Raw genomic sequence first — 20,107 nt, 5'->3', positions numbered from 1 at the left:
TCAGGGTCAATTACCCCAATAGTAGTAACACTTGAGATGTTCATAGGAGGCCAGCAATGGCCTCCTCTGTATTTTTCTCAGGTTTCCATTACCAACTGTGTTTTATAGTTCCACAAAACTAAAAACAAGCACGAGTGGCCCAGTATGTGTAAAATGGATAGCGCCCTAGTGCATTGCATTTCAAACTGATGGCTTGCAGTGCTGAAGTCCTAAATCTAGTTCCCAGCGATGAAACGGCCTATAGTGGAGCTTGAACGTGCTCCACATATTTGTGTGATTGTTTCAGTCAAACACATGCTGGTAAAGTAGGTTAATCCACTTTTACCCAAACCAGCTATTGAGCTTGTTTAGAAGTATTGCTTCGGAAGAAACATTAGATTGTCATCACATGTGTTTTAAGAACAGATGTGAATGGCTCAGTGTTTGCTTTATAGAGGACTGAGGAATATGTCAGTGCTTACTAAACAGATAATATAAATTCTATATTTTACATGCAGTATAATGTCCCTTACAGAAAGCAAATCAGTTTACAGAACTAATAGCACTGAAATTTCTGTTTACCTTTACCTTTTTGTTTATTCTTTAAAAGTAAATATTGTTATCCCTAGTAATAGTAAATGTTTGTAAATGATATGTTGTGTTGTTACAACAGTGGCTTAATATTGCATTAGATTACGTAGCATTATTTACTCTTTTTACTCTGTTATGTCATGTTATGATCACTAGCTTTTCCTTTTTTTTGTTGTATTTTGCACTCTCCAGTTTTTATGCAAATTGGTGGCCCATAGACCTGTATCTATGCTACTTATGAAAGCTGTCAGTGAAGCACGCTGAGGCCCCGTACACACGGCCGAGGAACTCGACGTGCCAAACACATCGAGTTCCTCGGCCAGTTCAGCCCTGAAGCCGCCGAGGAGCTCGGCGGGCCGAGAGCTCCCATAGAACAACGAGGAAATAGAGAACATGTTCTCTATTTCCTCGTCGAGCTCCTCGTCGGCTTCCTCGGCCGAAAGTGTACAGAATTCAGCCAGAAACTCGGTCGGAAGCTGAATTCTGCCGAGGAAACTGGTCGTGTGTACGGGGCTTGACAGAAAAAAGTTGGGGTTTTCAGGAAGTGTTTGTCTACGTTTGGGGACTCATACTTTGCAGAATATATTGCCATTTTAATATTGTTGTCCTTCCTTGCAACAGGTTCACTTTAATCCAAATCTCCTCTTGTATCCACATATATATATATGCAGAGAGTGTGTATGTCTTTGAAGAATTACCATATATCAATAGCGTTATTGATCGACAAACAGAACTTTGATATGCATTTATCCTTGGATTTTAGAAAATGCGGTACCAGCCTGTGTTGCTGCCGTCATGTCTTGTCAGTATTGACAGTTTTGTCTCCATTCATGTAAATGAATGATAATTAGGTTCTTTGGATAATGTAAAGAGAAGTATGATGAAAATAGTTCCTCAATATTCGAATCTAACCACCTCTGTCTGTTACAAGATTCTACATGGTCAGTGTTTTGTGATAAAAGTGTTTCTTGTATGGTGCAGTTTTCTTAATTATTATTTTGTCTCAAAAGACAAAATGAATGCAGCTGCGAGATTTACAAAAAAAAGATTTTATTAGTTATAATATCTAGGGGTCGGATCCTTCACAGGGGCGTGGCCGGATGAAGGTGTGTGGTGTTGGTTGAGTGAGGCAGCATGTGAGATGAGGTGAGGAGCAAGTCGCTTCTCCTACGGCCCCACTACCCCCAGCATGTTGCCTTTTCTCAGAACCCCTGTATATTCCCCCGCTTGAGCCCTGTTGGTGATCTGGTATGCAAACCAGCTGTGCACATACGGTGAAACTTTGCTGAACCGGGCCTCGCCGTGATCCGCCAACACCACGGATACTGGACGACATACCTGCTGACAGTACAGCGCAGAGAGCGCGGTGGAGACCGGGTGATCGGGGGCTGTTCGGAGGATCCCCATGGTGCGGAGGACGGCGACGGGGAGAGGTCCAGCGTTGCAGCCCTGAGGTCCGGGTCCGTGATTGGCGGGCGGCGGTCAGCTGACGAGGACCACGTGATCAGCCCTTGCGAGTCTCGGCGTGCCTGGCCGGTGGCTGGAGGAGGCTAGAGGAGGAGACATCGGGGACAGACGGGGATGCCTGGAGGCTCCCCCCTATACTCCCCCCTCGTATCTTAAAGGCATCTTAGGCTACTACATTGCCCTTCACTTATTCCGGGAAAGGAAGTAGGTGAAGGAAAGGAAGGGATAAACGCTTGAACGATTGAACGAGGTGGGGAGCAGCTGCAAGGAGAGAAGGATGGCTATTGCAGCAGCTTTCACTTGATGTGTACAAAAAACGGAAAGCCAGCAAGGACAGAGTGAGTAGCCTAATACAACATTAACACCTGGGTGTAGTACGTATGGAACGGTGCACTAATCTAAATGCACTAATCTAATTAACTGAACTAAATAACTGCACCAAGCACTTTACTACATTTTTTTTCCTCTCCCCCCTCTGCATAGGGAAATGAGAGGGTAAGAAATTACCTTTTTATATTTAAAGGTGTTGATACTAAGCTCGTGCTGGCCAGAGCTGGAATAAGTGGGACAAGCTATACTTTATTTTTTCCGGGTGCGCTTATTGTCTTTTTGTTGTCCTCCCTACGCACTGGTTGTGGGCAGCCAAGCCCAGCGTTATTACACGCTTACTACAGGGACATTACATACCCTCCATATTATATATATGCATGTCTTTCTTCAAGGACCTTTGAAGGATCACGTATCATCAGGAATTTGCTTGCAAGGTATCCTGAAATCCTGTACCAGGAGTTCCTTTGATGCTTGTAATTTATAGGACTGTTTGATAACCTGGCTCAGGGGACGGGTTTAAGCGCAGTACGAAGGAATAAGCTAAGCGCACTAGCTGTCCACAGAGCAGTGTATTTTTACACCCCTTACTCCCCTTTCTATTTTTGCTGGTCATTGACTTGCTTTTGACTTACTTTTGCATCTTTTTAAAAGAATGGCAGCAGCTACAAAAAAGGGTCAGTCGAATCAGGATAGCGGCGGCCCTCAAATAACGCGAGCCGCTAAAGACAAGGAAAAAGTTGCACAGGCAGCAGCAGCTGCAGCCAAATCGGAAACTGTCTTACACACTTCAGTAAAATCTCCCGGAAAATCAACCCAGCACTCACAAACACAGGTTAAAAATCAAACAGGGGTGGCAACGGACAGGAAAAGCACTGGTCAGGGGACATTAGTTTCTAAAAGCAAAAAACATCCGGTGGTAGAGTCCCAAGGGGGGGCGGCATTAGAAAAAACCCTGATAGAAATTCCTTTGGCAGGCATAGCAGATGACCCCAGGCGGGAGGAAGAGCCAACGTTGAAGGAGATATTAAACGCTATAAATGTATGCAAGGGGTCATTGAATAACTTAACTGAACGGATGAATGAAATAAAGGAAGAACTAGTGACAATGGGCCAGGAAGTGCAAAAGACAGTACAAAGGATAACATCAGCGGAAGAAAGAGTGAGTCAAGTTGAAGACGAGGTGTACTCTTTAAAACAACAGATGCAAGAATTAAAGGAACAAAATGGATGGCAGGCATCTAAACTTGATGAAATTGAAAATAGGTTACGTAGAAATAATATCCGGGTGGTGGGTCTCCCGGAACGCAGTGAGGGCACCAACCCCATAACGTTCTTTGAGAAATGGCTCGGAGACGTTTTTGGGGAAAACTCCTTCTCACCATTCTTTGCAATCGAAAGGGCCCACAGAGTCCCGTTCAGAACACAATTTAATGACGCACGCCCACGGCCCCTGCTTCTGAAGTTTCTTAATTTTACAGACAAGGTGTCAGTAATGCAAAAAGCAAGGGAGAAGGGGGACATTTTTTACAATGGATCAAGAATTTCACTATTTCAGGACTTCTCTCCAGAACTTAGTAAACGCAGGGCGGAGTTTACACCCATTAAACGTAATCTCATAAAAAATAAAATTAAATATGCTCTATTGTACCCTGCACGTTTAAGAGTAATTACAGCAGAAGGCCCCCGACTCTTTGACTCTCCAGGAAAAGCGGCACAGTGGCTGGAAGAGAATAAAGTACAGGAGTGGAATGGACGGATTGAATAATCTGGAAAAGACTGGACTAGGGTTGTGGGGGGGGGGGGGGAGGGAGGAAGGGCGGAGAAAGGGGAAAGAGAAAAAATTAAAAATTTTTTTTTTTTTGGGGGGGGGGGGGGGGGGGGGGGTGGGAGGAATGGGAGGTCACTATTGAGGTCACTATTGAGGTTATTTATTGAAACACTAGGAAAGCATGATATAGGGAAAAGGAAACACATATTTGGTAAAACAGGTCATTAAAAGGTATATTTCAGGATATGGATAGATATGGATGGGAGGTAAGGGGGTGGGGGGGAGGACGGGAGGGAATCTTCCTTTGTCCCTCTCCCTCTTCTTTTGTTTTTCCTATTTTTTATTTATTTATTTATTTATTTATTTATTTTTTTCACTTCTCTCCCTTCTTTTTTTTTTTTTTTTTTTTTCTCTTTCTGTTTGTGTTTATGTGTTTTTTTTCTGGGGGTGGGAGTCAGAGAAGGGACTTTGTGAGATCACAGTAAATATGGATGGTCAGAGGAATGTAAGGGAAGGATGGGTGAGAGAGGTCACAAGCACAGCCCCAAGGGTAGGCCTAGATAGGCAAGGGGGGGGGAGGGGAAGGGAGGGGGGGAGGGGGGGGTAAGGTTGTATCAGTACACGAGTAACACGAGCATCACGTATCACTTATTAAGCACTAGGGAAGGAAAAGTACTTGAACGCACATTTAAATGTTCTTCTTTTTTAGGTATATTCAAAATAGTATATACTCCTGTCTTTACTTTTTTGCTCCTTGGTAGGGGGTTTTTTCCCTTTTTTTTTTCTTTTTCTCGATATGCTCTCTCTCCGGCTATAATGTCAAAATGCATCTATGGTTTTACTTGCATAGTTCCTCGGATAGGTTGGGAAATTGAAGCTCCCATCGGGAAGCTTTACATTCGTGCAGACCTTATTAATGAGGCCGGGTATGAGACCTAAAATGATTAACATAGGTTCCTGGAATGTCCGGGGGATGGGGGACCCAGTGAAAAAAGCCGCAATTTTTACTACCTTGGAGGGGTATGGGGTGGAGGTGATATGTATTCAAGAAACCCATTTGACTAAAGAAACAAAGGTAAAATTGGTCAATAAAAAAAAATATCAAAGCCAGTACCATTCTGTTCACTCCTCTTATTCTAGAGGAGTGAGCATAATGGTAAAAACAGGCGTATCATTTATATGTATAGAGTCAAGGATAGATGAACTAGGCCGATATGTCTTTTTGCACTGTTTGCTAGAGAATGTACCGTATGTTCTGGCCAATATTTACATACCCCCCCCCCCCTTCAAGATGGAGGTTTTATATAAGTTAACAGAATTTGTGGTAAATAAGATAAATATTCCAATATTAGTGGTTGGAGATTTAAACAACGTACTAAATAGAACGATGGATAGGTTCCCACCGGGGACTCGGAGCCCAGGGCCAGGAGAAGGGCAATTAAGTCAATTTTTGGAGGAGGTTGGGTGGTGGGACATTTGGAGGGTGAAACATCCAGACCTGCGGCAGTATTCCTGTTTTTCAAGTACATACTCTACACTGTCAAGAATAGATATGGCCCTGGGTAACTGTGCAAGCTTACAAGCAGTCAGTAAAATATCCTATTATCCAAGAGGGGTATCTGATCACTCTCCCCTGGTGCTATCACTGAGTACAGGGAAAAAATGTCCTCCAAGTAATTGGAAAATTAGTCCCTTCTGGCTAGAATTGATAGGGAAGCCAGTAGAAATTAGTATCAAATTAAGGGAATTCCTGGATTTCAACACAGGGACGGCACCAGAGGGAGTAGTGTGGGATGCCCTAAAGGCGTTCCTTAGGGGTATATTGATCCAGCAGGTAGCTAAGATCAAGAGGAACTCGAGGGAATGGGAGGAGAAAATCAGGGGAGAGGTACTAGAGGCAGAAAAGCAATATGTGGAAAATCCAACGCCGACTAAACAACGGCTATGGCTGGAGAAGCAACAGGAATACAAACTGGTGATTAACAAGAAAGTTGAAAATAAGCGCCTATTTCAGGAGCAGAGCGCTTTCTCGGAGGGGGAAAGTGTGGGTCACACTTTGGCCCTCCTAGCGAAAACGAATATGGCTCCCTCTAATGTGCCTGCAGTTAGGACGGTAGGAGGTGGGATATCATCCGTAACATCTGAAATAGTGGACACATTTGCAGTATATTATAAAGATTTATATAGGTCAAAAAAGGGGGAAGTCAGAGTACAAATGGAAGAATTCTTTAGAGAAATAGGAATCCCAGTTCTATCAGAGGAGGAAAGGAATGCTATGGAAACTCCAATCACATTAGGGGAACTACAGCAGGCAGTTAAAGCACTTTCCAATCAAAAGTCCCCAGGGCCAGATGGCCTGCCAGCGGAGATTTACAAACAATATGGTGAGGTGCTGCTCCCGGAACTACTAAAAACACTAAACTGGGCGATAATGGGAGGTAGGTTACCTCCCTCAATGCTAGAAGCAATCATTATAGTGCTCCCAAAGGAAGGAAAGGATCAACTAGATACATCATCTTTTTTTTTAACAGAAGGAATAGATACATCATCTTACAGACCGATATCTTTGCTTTGTTCAGATGTAAAAATCTTAGCCAAGGTACTGGCAACGAGAATAAATAAATATATCCAGAAATTAATACATCCAGATCAATCTGGATTTATTCCAAATCGGTCCACGAGCATAAATATAAGAAGGCTGTACTTAAACCTACAGACCCCGGCAGAGAACACGGGAGATAGATCTATCCTAGCATTGGACGCCACCAAGGCCTTTGATAGTCTTGAGTGGGACTATCTCTGGTACGCTCTGGAGAAGTTTGGGTTTGGCCCATCTTTTATCAAATGGATAAAGCTATTGTACAATTCCCCAAGGGCCAAAATAAAAATAAATAATGAAGTTTCACAGTCGTTTGAATTGGAAAGGGGAACGAGACAGGGATGTCCACTGTCCCCCCTCCTTTTCGCCTTGGCAATTGAGCCCTTGGCAACTGCAATTAGAGCTAGGCAGGAAATTCAGGGGTTCCAGAGAGGAGGAGAGGAGGAGAAAGTCGCGCTTTATGCGGACGCCATCCTCCTTTTCTTAGGCAACTCCACAACCTCCCTCAAAACTGCAGTTCAAACAGTAGAAGGGTTTGGACGATTTTCGGGCCTGGTAATAAACTGGGAAAAATCAACACTCTTACCTGTGGACCCGGTAAGCAATATTGATGGGATAGGAATCCCTCAATTAAAAATTGGGGAGAAGATGGAGTACTTGGGAATTGTGGTAACACGTAATCCAGAACAATTTATAAATAACAATCTAGCACCACTTCTGGTCAAATTTAAACGCAAAGCGGAAATATGGGGACATTTGCCACTGTCGGTTGCCGGCCGTAGCAACCTCATTAAAATGATCTGGTTGCCACAATTGCTTTATATTCTTCACAACTCCCCAGTATGGATTGATAATCAATGGTTTAAGAAGATAGAAACCCTCTTTAGGACCTTAATTTGGAAAAAGGGAAAAGCAAGGATCAGTCTTCAAACGCTGCAATTACCAACAAATAGGGGAGGGTTAGCGGTTCCGCACCCCTACAGTTATTTCTTGGCGGCACAGTTGCAGCATTTGGGGGGCTGTGGTACAGAGGGGGGAGGTAACGCAAGCGGGAAAATGATGTTAAGAGGGTCCCCACACAGTTCAGTAATTGAGGCCTTAGAGGCCAACTCGTTTGCGGTAAAAAGCCCAACAGTAAAAATGATGGTAAGAGTGTGGCAAGCAGGAAAAGCAGCTTTGGGCTATCAAGGATTAACAGAATACTCTCCATTATGGGAAAATAAGAACTTAAAAGACGTTTTGGCCATGGGGAAATTAAAAGAATGGGTTAAACGTGGGATAACCAGAGCGGCACAACTGTACACAGGTGACACATTAAAACCCTTCTCAGAGCTAAGTAGGGAATATGGTATTCCAAACTCCATGTTCTTTACCTATTTGCAGGTTAGACATGCACTACAAGCCCAATTTAAGATACAGCCGGTAAGATGGCAAAAGTTAACGCATTTTCAAAGACTAATCAAGACAGGGGTCTTGAAAGGTCTCATTTCAGATCTGTACGAACGAATCAGGGATCAGTTGGGAGGAAACGAGAGGCTTTGCAGGAACAAACAGAGATGGGAAGAGGATATAGGCCCAATAACGAATGAGCAGTGGGACAGGATACTGGAATTAGGGACAGTGGTTTCACTAGCCCCGTCACAACGGGTCTCCCATCTATTCCTTCTCCACAGGGTTTATTATACTCCCAAGAAACTATTTAGATTCGGATGGAAGCCAGATGATAAATGCCCCAGATGTCAAAATACAGGGGACCTTATCCACATGATGTGGAAATGCCCAAAATTGCATAGATATTGGGTTAAGATTTTGGACATTATAAATGCAACTTTTGGAATTACCCTGGAACTTGAAGCAAGGGTCTGCTTATTAGGATGCATTGAGGAGAGAATGGGGCAGAGGGATGTACGGGTAGCCGCCACAAGAAGTCTGTTCCAGGCGAGGAAACTAATAGCACTAAAATGGCAAGCACAAAATCCACCCACAGTAGTAGAATGGCTTAACATAATGAACAGCACAATAGGGAAAGAGAGGGGAACATGGATTAGACGCGGCAACCTTAAAAAATTTAATACAATATGGGAGCACTGGTTAGTGAAAATAGGCCGCTCACTCTAACTATGTACAGATTAGCAAAGAACAACTTAATAGGATAAGAATAGGATTTAAAACGTGTATGCACTTTAAATATAAGATGGGGAGGGGGAGGGAGGAGGGGGTTGGGAGGGATGGAGAGTTTTAGTGTTTGCTATAGATCTTTTTGTATGCACATAAAATGTACTGAGTGTAAAATATGTATCTATATTTCCTGTCAAGTATACGGATGGAAAACAATAAAAAAAATACTGGATTTAAAAAAATAATATCTAGGGGTCAGATGATGTTCAAACTATTCTATTCAAAGAGCATTTAGCAGGATAATGCTACCCGGCGTCATCTTATTTGTTTGTGTACATAGACATAGCTCCCAACTGTCCCTGATTTCGAGGGACTGTCCCTGAATTGGAGCAATGTCCCTCTGTCCCTCTTTTCTCCTTAAAGCCGCGTACACACCATCGGTCCAAACCGATGAAAACGGACCGAAGTTGAGTTTCATCGGTCCAAACCGTCCGTGTGTATGCCCCATCGGTCTTTTGTCCTTCGGACAAAAGTTAGAGAACTTGCTTTAAAATCGAACAGTCGACGCATGCTTGGAAGCATTGAACTTAGTTTTTTTCAGCACGTCATGTGTTTTACGTCACAGCGTTCTGACCCGATCGGTTTTTGGAACGATGGTGTGTACGCACATCAGACCATCAGTCTGCTTCAGCGGTGAACCGATGAAAACGGTCCGTTGGACCATTCTCATCGGATGGATCGACCGTGTGTACGCGGCCTAATTGTCCCTCATTTTGGTCTGATCTATATAGTTGTATATAAAATGCACTTTTTATCTTTTGAAAAGTGTTTCTCAGTGCTAAACCTTTCATCAAATTTCTAAATTATTACATTAGTAAATGTCAAAGGCCAATATAATGGAATAAGTGTTAAAAAAGTAGCCAGCCTTCTCGAGTATCACCATAGCAAGAGTTTTGCTCTGGGGGGCACTTGGCATGGGGGGGGGGGGGTCGAAGCCAGAACCGTGGGGGGGGGGACGCGAAAAATAGAAGAACGGGGCTGCTTTGTGCAAAATCCAAGTATACCGCGTCCACAGCCACCCCTCCTGTCCTGGGTCACAGAGGGGGGTACATTTTCCAGAGGTCAAGTGGTTAAAGTTTTCCTAAAACGTGGACTTGCGCTCCAGTTAGGAGTTAGGCTAAGGTGTGATGAAACTGTACTTTTTAATGAGCTGAAGACTGTACATCTTTGAACAGCCCTCCTTCATGAGCAAAATCAGTACTAAGGGAATAATGTGGTTGCCATTACTAACCTTTTCAAAAAATGCTAGTTCCCTTGCTGTCCCGTTCATCCAGTACCTTTATTACTTTCTGTACCTACACAAATTGGAATTTCTCTTTCTAATCTGCATGGTTGTATCAGCCAGGAAATGGGCTTATTGAAGCCAATGACAGCCAAGCAACTAGTATCAGTAATGGTAGCCCCCATTTTTCACCCAGTACAATTTTTCTTTAAAATCAGTCTGTATAAGCATGCTTGTTATACTCATTGTGGAACCTAAGAGGTTTAATCCTGTGCATTGTGTAAACATGCTGTTTGATCCTGTCTTCTCTGATCCTCCTCTTTTTCCACTGTCCCCAATCCATCTCCTGACAGTACAGATCCCAAGGAGGCCCTCTGCACATGCTCAGTTTGGTGTGTATTACTAGAGTTTTTTTGGAAGGGTGCATGTGATTAGCACGGGGCCATTCAGCACTGTCTAGACCAGTGGTTCTCAACCTTTCTAGTGTTGTGACCCCTTGATAACATTTCACAAATTGTGGGGACCCCTAACAGTAAAATCATTTTCATAGTGTGGTGTCTCACAGCAGTGACACCTATGCTGAAATCAGGAGATAGGGTCTCCTTCAGCCCCTCCCACTTCACTTTCCTCACCAGTCAGCTAACTTATAGTTTCCTCCCCCCAGCCATGCCGTGAACTGAATGGCTGCAAAGAGGCTGAGTGGGCGGCCGCGGGCTCTAGGAACAGCCCAGCTGGGCGGCGAAGAAAAGGCTGGGAGAGCGGTGCGGGCTTCAGAAACAGACCAGGATTTGGTGACCCCTGGCAAATCATCATTCGACCCCCAAGGGGGTCCCGACCCCCAGGTTGAGAACCACTGGTCTAGACAGAGGGTCAGCCTCATAGGACAGTCACTGGAGAATAAAAACTCCTCTCACAAGCTTTAACCAGACACTGACAAAAGTAACAAGACTGCTATATACTGCTGATGAGAAAAGGTATCGAGCAGTTTATATTTACCAAAATAATTGCATTTCCTTGTTCTGTGTACTGTGGGAGACCAGAATGCAGCATCCTGGGTTTAGTAACACTTTAACCACTTCAGCCCCTGGAAGATTTGGCTGCTCAATGACCGGGCCATTTTTTGTGATACGGCACTGCGTTGCTTTAACTGACAATTGCGCGACGCTGTACCCAAACAAAACTGACATTTTTTTCCCCACAAATAGAGCTTTCTTTTGGTGGCATTTAATCACCTCTGCGGATTTTATTTTTTGTGCTATAAACAAAAAAATTGCGTACATTTTTTAAAAAAAACACTATTTTGTACTTTTTTGCTATAATAAATATCCCCAATTTTTTTTTTTATTAGAAAAGCTATTTTTTTCCTCAGTTTAGGCTAATATGTATTATTCTAAATATTTTTGGTAATACAAATCGCAATAAGCGTATATTGATTGGTTTGCGCAAAAGTTATAGTGTCTACAAAATAGGGGATAGATTTATGGCTTTTTTTTTACTAGTAATGGCGGAGATCTGCAATTTTTATCGGGACTGCGACATTATGGCGGACACATCAGACACTTTTGACACCATTTTGGGACCATTTAAACTTATAAAGTGATCAGTGCTTAAAAAAATGCACTGTTTACTGAAAAAATGTCACTAGCAGGGAAGGGGTTAATACTAGGGGGCGATCAAGAGGTTAACTGTGTTCCCTAGTGTGTGTTTTAACTGTGGGTGGATGGGGCTCATTATAGGAGATGACAGATCGCTGTTCTCAGCTATTAGGAACTCACAATCTGTCTTTCCTCACTGGACAGAACAGGGATGTGTGTGTTTACACACACACGACCCTGTTCTGGCTCTTGTGCCCGCAATCACTCGTGGCTGGCGGTCATTGCGACCGCTGGTCACGAGATTCGGCACCCCTGCAGTGTAGCGGGCACGTGCGCGCGTCTGCTATCCCGCTTAAAGGGACCGATGTACAGCTACGACGGTTCGGTCCGACCTGCTGCCATATAATGACGGCTGCTGGTCGGCAAGTGGTTAACTGTCTCTTAGACAATGCCTCTTTAAAGCGGAACTTCAGTAATTTTTTCTTTCTTCCATCTGCTCTTGTTGTAACTTTAGATAGTAAAACGTATCTAAAGTTACAGTTCTGCCAGTAAATATCTTATACAACCCACTTCCTGTTTCTTGTCTGGTAAGAAGCCTAGGCTTATGACATTGTGCATAGCTCTCACTCTCCCTCTCCTGAGAGTTTGCCAGGAAGGGAGGGGGGGGGGTGAGTCATAAGAGGGCCAATGAGAGCTGCAGAGCTGGCGGTGTGCCTCTGTGTGTCTGTGTAAATCCAGGAAGTGAACAGGCAGCAGCTTCAGCTGCCCACAGTTATAATGGCTGCAGCCAGACTTACTGGAGGGAGATTTCTGCAGCATATTTGGCAAGTACAGAATCACAGTATATATATAAAATAATATGCAAAGTGGTTGGAGGTAAGACTGGCAAAAAGCTGTTTTTAATACAAATTATGTGAGCAGGCTGCAGTTCCTCTTTAAAGAGTTCAGATCCCATTTAATTTCTGGATCTCCTTATCTGACAGCTGGATTTTTATTTTATTTTTATAATACAGAATAAGCGACAGTCTCCCATCCTAAGCAGCTGCTTTTTCTCCGGGATCCGCACTGGTATGGGGGAGAAGGGGCCGTTGGTAATGAATGCACCTGTTCCTTGGACTTCTCCGGTGAATTAGACTAGCATTCCACAAGATATAAAATGATTGTCTCGGCTCTGTTTAATTACTGGAAAATATTAGAATGCGCTAAACAGTGATATTTATGCACTGAGCCATACAATTAATGATTCAATTCTCTACCATCCAGGCAATTTTCTATTCCATCCAGGCCTTGTGGAATGAATATGCAAAAGGAAACTCTTTTTAGGTATAAACGTTTCTCTCTCTTTCCAGCGCGAAAACTGTGGAATTTACTGTCTCAACATCATTTGTGCCAGCTCAGTATCCAGGATTTTTATACCTCCATCCAACATGTTTAACAGGCCATGAAATATTCACTTGTTTCTCCGTTAAGTGGTGGCTGGGCTCACTATACAGAATAAGACGGTGTGTTAGCATAGTATACAAAACTGTTCATTTTTACATCATCGGGAACTGTGACCCCCCCCCCCCCACCAAGTGGTAAGATATGAGAGGCCTCTAAGCGGTACTAGCAGGGCTCAAGTCCTGCGGGAACGCGTGGGAACGGGGTTCCTGCACTTTTTTCACAGCAGGAACGCAGTTCCCTTTGCAGGACTAGAGCAGCCGAGAGCAGCCGAGCCGCCTGAGCCAATCCTTCACTAAGCGGCGATGCCCAGCTCGAGTCACTGTCAGGGGCAGGCGAACCTTAGTAATCCTTTATGTTACTGGCCGCTTCCTGTATATGGATTCATCAGGTAGTATGCGTGTTTTCCGTCACTTTCTCGATGCTGCAATGTCTCCTGGGAGCTTTTGTCATTGTTTCCAGGAGACATTGCGGAGGTCTGCCGCGAGTTATCGCGGGATTTCTTTCTAAAAAAACATGTGGTTTAGTAAATATGCATATGAGCGTATCATTTTTTTTTTTTTTGGTGGGGCAGTGGATCTTGGGTGGGAGTTCCCACACTTTTTCCCCCAGGACTTGACAGCTGGGTACTAGCATATACATCACAATTAGGGATGAGCCGAACACGGACCGAACGTTCGCACGAACATTTAGAACGTTCAAATTCAAAAGTGCTAATTTTAAAGCCTAATATGCAAGTTATTGTCATAAAATGTCTTTGTAGAACCCGGGTGTCTTGCCCCAGGGAACATGTATCAATGGAAAAAAGTTTTAAAAACTGTCGTTTTTTTCAGGACTCCTCCAAACTACAGAGCACACGGCCAGTACACACCAAGTAGCTTTAGGTGCAAACTACAGAGCACACGGCCAGTACACATCAAGTATCTTTAGGTGCAAACTACAGAGGACACAGGCAAAAAAACACCTAAGAATACTGCAGCTAGCACAATCACCTGCCTGCCAGTAAATTAGGAAGAACTGATCTAGCTAAACTATACAGTGTATAAATATATGTACAACACCTGGGATGTATATATATCCTCTACACACTGTAACATTAACTGACTAGCCTGCCTGCTCTATCTACCTGCAAAAAATGACACTCTCTCTGTCCTCTCTTAACCACAGCAACACACTACACAAGGCCAACCTGAAGGCGGCCTTTTATAGTGTGGGGCGTGTACTAAACCCCCTGAGCCATAATTGGCCAAAGCCACCTTGTTTAAATCAACAAGGACAGAAGATTTTTTGACACTATGCAACTGCACCTTTTTAGCACTGCAAGCGCCATGGCTGCGTTTAAAGTGCGTTTAAGGCTCGCTTGTACTGTGTTTCAATAGAAGTGAATGGAGGCTATGGGGAAGAATCAACACCTGCCAATCTTTGCAAGCAGTGTTATATCTGCCTGATTTGTCTTGATGCAAAGCAATCCTAACACTGAAGTGTGAACACCTCCATCCATTCCCTATTTTAAAAAAAAAATTGTGGCATTGATAGGCGGTCAGGGAGTGGTAAAGAACGCAACCCTCTTTTCTTTTCTTTTTTTTCAATGCCTAATGCTCTAAGGCAGTAAATCATACCTAACCTAAATACGGGTGTAATATGTAACATGTTCAAAACTTAAACTTATCCTTTAAATCAGGGGTCTCCAAACCTTCTAAACAAAGGGCTAGTTTACTGTACTTCAGACTTTAGGGGGCCGGACTTTTGCCAGTGGGAGACGAAAATGCCCTGGCATCAGTGGAAGTAAACGATGTTCCATCTTTGTTATTGGGGGAAATATTAGTGGCCTTATTGTTGGTATCAGTTGGAGGAATAGTGCCCCTTAATTTGTGCCGTTGAGAGGAATAGTGCCCCATCATTGGTGCCGTTGGGGGGAATAGTGCCCCATCATTGGTGCCATTGGGTGGAATAGTGACCCATCATTGGTTCCATTGGGAGAAATAGTGCCCATCTTTGGTGCCATTGGGAGGAATAGTGCCCTGTCATTGGATGGAATAGCGCCCCATCATTGGTGTCACTGGGAGGAATAGTGCCTCATCGTTGACATCACTCCGAGGAATAGAGCCCCATTCTTAATGTCACTGGGAGGAATAGTGCCTCATCGTTGGTGTGTGTCACTGGGAGGACTGGTGTCCCAAGGGCCAGATAAGGGTATAGAAAGGGCAGTTTGGAGACCACTGCTTTAAATGAAGGTTTACAAGTTTAATCTTTATAATTTAAACTACTTCTGTGTGCTTCCCTCCTGTGTCATGCAGTAACAAAGGTTGGACTGTGTTAGGGCGTGACTTGCTGAATTGACCCTGTACATGACACCAAACTGTGGCGTACAATTTGACACATACAAACATTAACAGAAAGTAACATGTATATAACATGTATTTTTTGTTGTAGTTTTGGATTTACTGGGGAATTGTTAGACCCCCTGCCAAATGTTATTTTGGTCTGTGTCCCTGGTGGGGAGCTTGGTGGGGAGCTTGGTCCTATCCAGTGGACCTGGTGACCATTGTGATGGGAAGTCCAAAACTTGACAGCTGTGATGAGCACAAGAGGTGAAGGAAAACCTTTTCTCAGTTTAGAGAGACTTTATCACTTCCTGGTGTGTCTCCAGGGTAGGAAATAAAGGAAAACCTCCCTAGGCAGACACAGAAAAAATATTACATTGAGGGTTTTAAACATTATCTTTTCTATACAAAACTAAAAAATAGTCTTGACTATACTGTACATGCACTTTAATTTTTATCAGTGGCGGCTGGTGCTCAAAATTTTTGGGGGGGCGCAAACGAAAAAAAACAAAAAAAACAATTGCAGCCTCACTGTACCTATCAATTGTCACCACTATGCCATGCCATCAAATGCAGTCACTGTGCCATGCCATCAAAACGCAGCCACTGTGCCATGCCATCAAAACGCAGCCACTGTGCCATGCCATCAAAAGGCAGCCACTGTGCCATGCCATCAAAACGCTGCCACCGTGCCATGCCATCAAAACACAGCCACTGTGCCATACCATCAAACGCAGCTACTGTGCCATCAATTGTCACCACTATGCCATCAAACACAGCCACTGTGCCCTCAATTGTCGCCACTGTGCCCTCAATTGTCGCCACTGTGCCCCCAATTGTCGCCACTGTGCCCCCAATTGTCGCCACTGTGCCCCCAATTGTCGCCACTGTGCCCCCAATCGTCGCCACTGTGCCCCCAATCGTCGCCACTGTGCCCCCAATCGTCGCCACTGTGCCCCCAATCGTCGCCACTGTGCCCCCAATTGTCGCCACTGTGCTCCCACTTGTAGCCACCGTGCCCAGTCCCCCCCCGTCACTTACCTTTATGGCTTCTACGTCCCTCGATGTCCCTCGTCCCGCCCTCGATGATGCTTCAGCCAATCAGGTTACCTGCTGGCCGCTGGCCCTGATAGGCACTTCCACACAGCCAGTCAGCTGCCGCTATTCAGCTGACCGGCGCTCAACATCCGGCCATAGCAGCGGCGAAAATATACAGATTAATACAGTGTATGAATCTGTATATTTTACTGGCTGTGAGCGAGCCAGAGGGGGCGGCGCTCCTGCGTCCCTATGGACGCACCGCCACTGATTTTTATCATTGACTGTTTTTGCAAAAATGAGAAGGTACTGTAAGCCATGATCAGTATAGGAACCTGGCTTGACATGAAACTTGCAGGATGTCCTAAAAACCCTCATAGGTGAAAAATCAAGGGGATTGTCACCAACTACCCCTTCTGGGCCCAGACAATGCTATATCCTGGTCTAGGCCAACAAGGGCAGCACTTTGCAGGGGGGCAGCACGAAAAGATTCCCCACTGGCTTGCGCTACACTCTTAGGCAAATTAGTCTAGCGCCCCATAAAGCGGCCGCACCGCTTTCGGTATGCGGACAGCCGGCATTCCATAACTGTGGGGGGGCGCTGCTTCTAATTTTGACTGTCCTATCATTCTGGACCACAAGCCTTTATTGGCATGGTTATATCTTCTTAGTTCTCTTCATAAAATTATCAGAAATTTGTGCTTTAAGTAGAACTATAATCAACACATTTTGGATAGAGTAAGGGAGGGTTATAGCCCCTGTAAGTTTTTATTTTTTCAGAGATTTCCCTTCACTTCCTGTCCCATTGCCAAACAGGAAGTGAGAGGAAATCTATGCAAATTAAGGAAATCCACCCCCCCCCAGGCCCTCAGAACTAGTGTCCCCACTCGAAAATTTCAGGGCGGGTCTTAAACAGCAAAGGGTGTGGCCTTGACAGGAAGGGTTAGGTCATATTTAAATTAGGGGGTGCACAAGTTAAGTCAGGCCAAGGGCAGCACAAAAACCCAAATACACTACTGAGCACAGACTGGATATATGGCAACTCTGCCTTATAACAGGGCTAGAAATAAACTGCAGTGTTCTCACCAATAGCCCAGTTTATCTGTTAAACAGTTTTCATGCTGTAAATATTGCAATGTGTTTATTCTTCTGAGCTTGAACCTTTTATCAAAAACATGGACATGGGTGCTATATATGTGGCAAATCTACATTTTGTCAATAGCCAAAAGCTGTTCTTCTACCATGATATCTGAACAAATCAAGATAAAGCATAATGAGGAACATTTATTAAAACTGGAGCTAACAGAATATAGAGTAGTTGTGTATGGCAGCCAATTAGATTCCATATTCATCTTGTTCAGTTAAGTGTTGAAAATGAAAGATAGCGTCTGATTATTTACTATGCACAGCTGCTCCAGATTCTGGGTGCTCCAGTTTTGATAAATTCCCCTCAATCATTTCTGTAGTCCATAAAAAGGGTTTAAAAATAAAACAAGATCCTTAATTGTTTCTTCTTCTGTACACAACCTGTGGTTATATAATACATACCTCCCAACATTTTGACATAGGAATGAGGGACACCTATCAGCAAAAGTATGCAGGCATAGGACACACCCCTTGCCACGCCCCCTTAAAGGAGACTTGTACAAAAAACAAGCTTGGATAAGTGCTTTTTTTACCACTACTATTCCTTTACTGTATATTGGCTATTGGAATTTACAAATGCAGCAATTTGGAAATAAGATGAAAGGTTTAGCACTGGGAAACACTTTTGATAGATAAAAGATGCATTTTATATACATCTATATAGATCAGACCAAAATGAGGGACACATGAGGAGGGATGAGGGACATTGCTCCAAAACAGGGACAGTCCCTCGAAATCAGGGACAGTTGGGAGCTGTATATAATATACTGTATTTGCTGGCGTATAAGCAGGGCTGGACTGGGACAGAAATTTGGCCCTGGACTTTGTCCAGACTGGCCCACTTTAACAGGTCTCTCCCATGGCGGTCGGACAACTCCCACACCCCCCCGGCCACCCAAGCCCCCTCTCCCCCTTCACTAGCCACTAGTCGTTATACTTTATTAGAGTAGAACGGCTGGTACTGGTACTCTTATAGGCAGTACCAGTGGAGAAGCTGGACATTATTTCACCCGGGGCAAAGAATCAGTTTGGTGCCCTCCCTTATGGGACACGATTAGGCAGAAGTGAGAAACTCCCAGGCCATAGCTGTTGAGTCAGCTGTCTGTCCCCTCCCCCCATGCTCCTCTGTCGTCCCCCCTGCTCCTCTGGTCCTCCCCCTGCCTCTTTGTTCCCCCCCAGGTGAGAACTGTGGGGAGGGAGAGACAGAGGAGCGGAGGGGGGCGGCAGTCCGCTGTCACTGAAACCGGCCCACTGAGCCATCGGCCCACCAGGAAACTCCCTGTAGTCCCAATGGCCAGTCCATCCCTGCATATAAGACTACCTTTTACATTTAAAAAAACTGGCCAAAAAGCAGGGGTCGTCTTATACGCCGGGTCAGCTGCTGGATAGCTTCGGCTACATACAGTATATACCGGTACGTACCGTTTAGCCAATCCTGGTGAGCAATGTATTCAAATGAATACAGAGCCTGCTCGGATTGGAGTAACAACCTCTGCCAATCCAAGCAGGCTACATACAGTAGCCTGCTCGGATTGGCTTTGAGAGTCAGAGAGGCTTGGGCTGATGATGTTACAGCCTATGCCAATCCAAGCAGGCTTTGTATTCATTAATAGAAATACGTTGCTCGCCGTGATTGGCTCCAACCCCAGCAAGAATGAAGAAGAATATGGCTCCAGAAGGAAGAAATATGAAGCCTCGGATAGGGGGGTTGTCTTATACGGCAAGTACAGGCAAAAAATGTAAAATTAGGGGGTCATCTTGTACACCGGCAAATACGGTAGGCCTTTATAAAAGCACTTTTCACAATGGCACCCGCTCTAGAGGAGCATACAGTCTGATATGCCGAGAACAGTCTAGCAGGAACTGAACAGAAGCCAATTAAAGGAAACCTATACTAGAAATGTGTAGACTGTCATTGTTTAGCTCTTTAAAACATTTTGGTTTCCTGGCTGCCTTTAGCATTGATACTTTTAGGCCGGATTCACACTTGTGCGGTGCGAATTTTAGCTCCTCTTATCTCTGCAGAAAGATAAGAGAATTGTTCAGCAGATCAGCTCAGTTTTTAGATGTGAATTTGGAGACCTGGGATAGGGGAAGGGGGGGGGGGGGTGTATTGAGCTGAATGAGACAAATCCTGAAGAGAAATTAACACATCTGTGAATCAGATGCGTACCCATAGAAGATAATGGGCCTGAATTCGCAACTGAGCCGCACCGCAATGCCTAGAAAACGCACACGTTTTTTTCGGCAATGCGCAGTGTGAATGCATCGCACATATGTGAACAAGCCTCATTAAATAACAATGTATTTAGAAATGTTCTGTGAATTGGATGCGGTTTAAGCCGCACTCAATTCGCATAGGTGTGAACCCGGCCTTAAAGTCACTGTCCTGGACTAGGATGAGTGAAATCTGAACTTCTGATTTTCATA

General features: G+C 44.3%; 1 protein-coding gene and 1 long non-coding RNA gene across 2 annotated transcripts in view; one reads left to right on the top strand and one right to left on the bottom strand.

The window, feature by feature from the left end:
- Positions 1 to 20,107, top strand: part of LOC120946758 — a 55,132-nt gene that overhangs the window by 16,718 nt on the left and 18,307 nt on the right. The gene's annotated exons all lie outside the window — the stretch shown is intronic.
- ADAM12 (ADAM metallopeptidase domain 12) overlaps positions 1 to 20,107 on the bottom strand; it is a 706,349-nt gene that overhangs the window by 668,050 nt on the left and 18,192 nt on the right. The window lies entirely within an intron of this gene.

Source organism: Rana temporaria, chromosome 8 (assembly GCF_905171775.1).
Source record: "Rana temporaria chromosome 8, aRanTem1.1, whole genome shotgun sequence".
Taxonomy (NCBI): domain Eukaryota; kingdom Metazoa; phylum Chordata; class Amphibia; order Anura; family Ranidae; genus Rana; species Rana temporaria.
Note: the sequence above shows the minus strand (reverse complement) of the source record. Positions and strands in the feature narration are given on the sequence as shown.